Source organism: Mya arenaria, chromosome 9 (genome assembly GCF_026914265.1).
Source record: "Mya arenaria isolate MELC-2E11 chromosome 9, ASM2691426v1".
NCBI lineage: Eukaryota > Metazoa > Mollusca > Bivalvia > Myida > Myidae > Mya > Mya arenaria.
The window spans coordinates 36,956,855-36,963,319 of record NC_069130.1 but is presented as its reverse complement, the minus strand read 5'-3'; positions in this window follow the sequence as shown (position 1 = coordinate 36,963,319).

Sequence of the window (6,465 nt, the reverse complement as noted above, 5' to 3'; positions counted from 1 at the left end):
TGATGATGATGATGATAAAGTGTACTTAATATATTGAGTGGGTTTATTCGCAGTCCAGGAGGAAAAGTAAGCTATTTGCATGATCTGCCGTGAACAAATAATATTTGGCCTCATCGCACATTCGCAAATCCTTACTAATAAACGGATGTAAATAAAAACGCTACAATGGTTGAATTAAGGCTGTATGTAATAACCAAACCACAAATGAATAATATATTTTAAAAAACAACAATCCTGTGGAAATCAAATTATGCAGAAAGTCGCAAATTAATCATAATGCTGTCAGGTGAAATTTAATTTAAATTGATTGCCGCCACCCAAACGGATATATTGCAATATGCAGTAACGTGCGTTGCGTTCATGGCGCCGCCTGTATAAACGCAGTCCCTTGTCAGCATTGGTTATATTAAATCGTGATACATCACTTAATATCACGAAACGCCATCGACGAGCACGATTGTCGACCGTCCCCTGACGACAAACTTGACGGTGACGCCACGTGAGAATCATGTCACGATAGGTCTCATGCAGCGTATGCCCCGCTCTTATAAGCCGATTTCTCACTGTATGGCGGTTGTAATGTCGTATGCGGACGGCATCTGCGTCGTTACGTATTTTCAACCTTTGTGCCGTTACTGAACATCGATCGTTCAAGATATTCAAATTGCTTTTTCTAGAGCTATGCCCGTTCTTAGAAATACAAACACAGTTGTTGGCGTTCGCCGTGCATCGTTTTTGTTGCGCCGCTCTGAGTAAATGTAATACATTGGTAGGGATACCTAACAGATAATCTAATGTATAAAAATCAGAGATCAAATATTCAAAAGACACTATATAATACATTTGCAAGAAGAGGAGAATTCCAAATTGTCAAAATCTTAATATTGAATTTTGAGTACAACGCATTGAATCTTACTTACTGCAGATATCCCATCGCTTACGACACTATATACATGTATATTTATATGTAGCTTTCGCAGTGATGGCGTATTTTTCCAATTTTAAATTTACTGGGTTGGTCTTCCCCGTTAATACCAGTTATTTTAAAAATAGTGTTGACAGTCGAAACCCATTGACTCGAACTCGCTTGGCTCGACTTCCACGTTGGCTTGAACTGTAGTTAAAGGACCGATGTTTTTTACTTAATGTAAAATGACGTTTAACCCGACTAAAGGATGGAATAAATGTTACTACAAAGCACAACACCGTCATTAGGGACATTCAGAAAACTGAATCGTCCTATGACGTAACATATATTCTTGCCTTATTGTCAGACTGACGGGCATGTACCCTTGACAATGCGCACTTTTAGCATGTACGTGAAGTAAGCGGCCATGCGTCCTAGCGGCCTAGCGGCGTGAAGTTATCGGCCTAGCGGCGTGAAGTTAGCGGCCTAGCAACTTGAAGTTAGCGGCCTGGCGGCCTAGCGGCGAGAAGTTGGCGGCCTAGCGGCCTAAAATTGAATCCTATTTCAAAGCATGTTTACATGCATTCTCTCTTAAAACAATGACATAGTACATGTATCTGTTTTTTATGCACAAATTAACACATAGAAGCTATTATCAACATTTTTTTTAATGTCGATAAAGTAGTTAGCTATTTTAAAGCATTAAACATGCCTGTTCTTCGAAACCAATGATATATTTACTGTTTTATGCACAAATAATCACTCTAAAGCAACTATCTTTTTCAAAATAGTCGATCAAGCAGTTCACCCGCCTAGCGGCCTAAAATTGGTTTCTAATATAAACCATTTATACATGCCTTTCCTTCTCTAAAAAATGACAAAGTTATGGTTTCTATCACAAATCACCATCCTGTCTGCATTTCGCCCAAAACTCGACAAAGCTGCCTAAAAAATCCATTAAAGCGAATATCAGCATTTTTATTTTTTGTATTTAGCAAAATTGTTAAACCATAGATTAATCATTGTTTTGGAAGAACACGCATGTATATATACCATTTTAGGCTGCTGAACTTCACACCGCTAGGCCGCTGAAGTGTTCGATCAACAGTTAAAAAAAAGGTTTACAATTGCTTAAGAGTGATAATTTGGGCATAAAAACACAGAATATACATAAAAAATAGAAGAAGAGGCATGTTCACATGCTTTGAAAAGCTGACTGCTAGTTCGACTTTTTAAAAAAAAAGAATGTTGATAATCGCCTCAGAGTAATCGTGAGTGCTTATTACTCAGTTAATATTTCTTTGTTTTATAAGAAAATAGATATCATTTTAGGCCGCAAGGCCGCTAGGCCGATAACTACATACTTTCTACGTCACTAATAATAGGGTCATCACGGACTTCTTTCTTTCATTGATTGTGTTTTAATGCACTAGTCATTTGAACACTCTAAGGGTTTATTTTCAACTTCCATTTTGGCTCAACTTGCATGCCAACTTTTCCCATATTTTCTTTAAAATGACAGTAATATGCAACGCCCTAATCTTAATCATCACCATAATCAACAACATCATCACAACCACTATGATCATCACCACAATCACAACCACTACCACCATCATCATCCCCACAACCATCACCATCATCATCATCATCATCATCATCATCATCATCACAACCACCATCATCATCTCCACAATCACAACCACCACCATCATCTCCATAACAACCACCACCATCATCATCATCCCCACCATCATCATTATTACCAACGCCAGCATCATCATAACTATCATAATTATTATCATCATCATCATCATCATCATCTTGATCATCATCATCATCATCATCATCATCATCATCATCATCATCATCATCAACGTCATCACCATCGTTTTTGTTGAAATATTTTTTAGCTTCATAATAAATGGTTAGGTTAATCCTCTTTATGTGGCAAAAAGTCAAAGTTGCACCCCATATACGCAATTTCTGCTTTATGCGTTGAGCGTCGCCGCATAAACGTTTACGCGTTGAAAATCACCTCATAAACGAAAACAACACGTTTATTCCATCGAAGTTTTCTATCTGGAACAGAAACTCATAATTGGTATTTTTTCTAGCACATCTTAAAAAGCGCATTTTGGTACATTTTACCCAAAAAGCGCGTGCGAAGATGTTTACTGACATCATGGCGCGCAGTATTTTTTTATTCACTGCTTACGTCAATAAGTCCCGTCAGTTTCACGTCTTTTAAGGATTATTTTGTTTTGTTTTCAATGAATATTTTTTGAAAAGTTCATGTTAATGAACCTCATCTATTGATATATCATATTAATGGTTACATAAAGTGTGTAATAAAATAAATTAACAATATTACGTCACAGCGCGTGACTCATCTGGCATGGGGGGGGGGGGTATGGCTGAATTCACCGGAAATGCCTAGCCTTATTTCTTTTATTATATGGTCGATAGAAAGTATATCATGCCATTTCAAAACAGCGCAATCAGAAATAAAAGTATGCAATACCTTTAATTGAAATTGAAAATAAATAATCGTAAAACCGATTTTAGAGGAACTATTTGACGTCAATAGTGATTTAAGATTACTGCGCTTTTTGATGTCAGTACCCAACGTCGCACGCGCTTTTTGTGAAATGTTCAAAAGGGCTTTTTCTACGTCATTTTTTCCACAAATTCATGATTTTAGATATGCAAGGAAAATATCAATTATGTAATTTCGGTCCGGATCGAAAAATCCGACACTCGGTCACGCTGCGTGGCCAGTAACTCTTTTTTTATCATTTATTTTTCAACATATATCATATTTACATAATGCATAAAGAATATATATATATATATATATATATATGCCTAAACATTTCCATGTTGTGTAGAAAGGCATTCTTTATCACTCACACACTCGCACACACATATGCACACACACGCACACACGCGCGCACGCACGCACGCGCACACACGCGCGCACACGCGCACGCACGCACACACACGCGCACACGCGCGCACACACGCGCACACACACACGCGCACACACACGCGCACACACACGCACACACATGTCATGTCAACAACGAAGCGTGGTGTGGGCTTCAACGAATCCTGGAAACGCCCCATCTACAAGTAAAAAAGACGGATAGATATCTTACAGTAAGGGTGTTCTAATACGCCAGCGGCTCCATGGGGTGGCCGGGGCAACCGGCGCCCCCTCACTGTATCGTCGAAGATTACTTTATATTTCAAAGAAGAAAAGGGTAATAAAATGCGCCCATATTTTCTGACTAAAAATTGTTAATTGTACACTATTAATACAATTATATCGAATTTATTAAATCACTATCTTGTTAATGATTTTCCATAATTCTTTACCAGCTCAAGATGCGAAGGTGACCACAAGGGGCTTGTCATTTGCCGTCACCCTAGACGGGCCAACCTTAAACCAGTCCGCCTCTCTCATAAGACACCAGGGCCGTATTCATAATGCGTCTTAGGAGAAAATTTCAACTTCGTGAAAAGAATCTTCTTTTGAAGAGGGAGAACACTATATATATATTTCATTTTAGGCATAACTTGTATGTAATATTCAATACAGGTGAGCTTTAACGCCGAAGAAAAGGAGCTAATGGTCACCATTATGCGGGATGACTTCCTGGACGAGAGGAGGACAAAGGCAAGAAGGTTCAGAACAGAAAACTGGCCGTGGACGCTGATAAGCTGGAAAGCAAAGAGGCGATTGGGTGTTCTTCCGCCCCATCTGACAGCGCCGCGAATACCGATATGAAGGTCTCATATTTGTATGCCCCCTAAGGTGGGCATATTAAAATCGCACCGTCCGTCCGTCCGTCCGTGTGTCCGATAACTCGTGTCCGGGCTGTAACTTTCCCTTGTATGGACATATTTTAATTTTATATTTATATTTTCCACTAGCAGTTAAACGTTTTCGCTTGTTTACAGTGCTGTCGTCTTGGCATTTCTCAACCAAGGCCCTTATCGCTTCAAAAAGAAGATTTTCTATGCGTTATGGAAGTAATGCGACATTCAACTCAATATTTTCTTATTTATTTTTCATTTATGGCGATGGCTTAATGTGTTACCTCATCGGTTTCTGAATCAGAGGGTCTAAGATTCGATCCCCTGACATGTGACGGTTCGTCAATTATTAGTATTGGTCATCAACTGGGATTGGTAAAAAAGCTCATATGTACGAGATTGATTGACATTTTAGTGTAACTCAGGAGAATTGCGAGCTGTAACAGTATTGATAAAATATTATACGAGTAACTGATGTGTTGTCAGGGCAATGACAATTACAAAATGAGGCGGGGAAGCGGAATTTAGTTTTCAAAACTGTACCAATTGCGCGCTTTAATTATGTGAAAATGGTACACATATTTTACAGTGTCCAATAGGGAGTTTTATCGTTGCTCTAAAGAAATGTTATTTCTTGCAAACACTTCCTTACCCAAAATCATCGTTTTAATGAAAGGTTTTTTCTTGACCTTAGTGCAAAACATTTTTAACACCAGCGATATCATCAAGTTTAAAACTAATTCAAGCCTCAGTATAAAGTAATGTCAATCTCAGTTCAATGTAATGACAGTCTCAATATGAATAAATAAAAGTTTCGGTAGAATGGTAAAACAGTGTCGGTTTAAAGTAATTACAGTCTCAGTATAAAGCTATAAAAGTGTCTGTATGATGTAATTGCATTCTCGATATGAAGTAACTGCAGTTTCCATATAAGGTAATTAGTCTCAGTATAAAGCTATAAAAGTGTCTGTATGATGTAATTGCATTCTCGATATGAAGTAACTGCAGTTTCCATATAAGGTAATTGCAGTCTCAGTATAAAGCTATAAAAGTGTCTGTATGATGTAATTGCATTCTCGATATGAAGTAACTGCAGTTTCCATATAAGGTAATTACAGTCTCAGTATAAAGCTATAAAAGTGTCTGTATGATGTAATTGCATTCTCGATATGAAGTAACTGCAGTTTCCATATGAAGTAACTGCAGTCTCAGTATAAAGCTATAAAAGTGTCTGTATGATGTAATTGCATTCTCGATATGAAGTAACTGCAGTTTCCATATAAGGTAATTAGTCTCAGTATAAAGCTATAAAAGTGTCTGTATGATGTAATTGCATTCTCGATATGAAGTTACTGCAGTTTCCATATAAGGTAATTAGTCTCAGTATAAAGCTATAAAAGTGTCTGTATGATGTAATTGCATTCTCGATATGAAGTTACTGCAGTTTCCATATAAGGTAATTAGTCTCAGTATAAAGCTATAAAAGTGTCTGTATGATGTAATTGCATTCTCGATATGAAGTAACTGCAGTTTCCATATAAGGTAATTAGTCTCAGTATAAAGCTATAAAAGTGTCTGTATGATGTAATTGCATTCTCGATATGAAGTAACTGCAGTTTCCATATAAGGTAATTAGTCTCAGTATAAAGCTATAAAAGTGTCTGTATGATGTAATTGCATTCTCGATATGAAGTAACTGCAGTTTCCATATAAGGTAATTAGTCTCAGTATAAAGC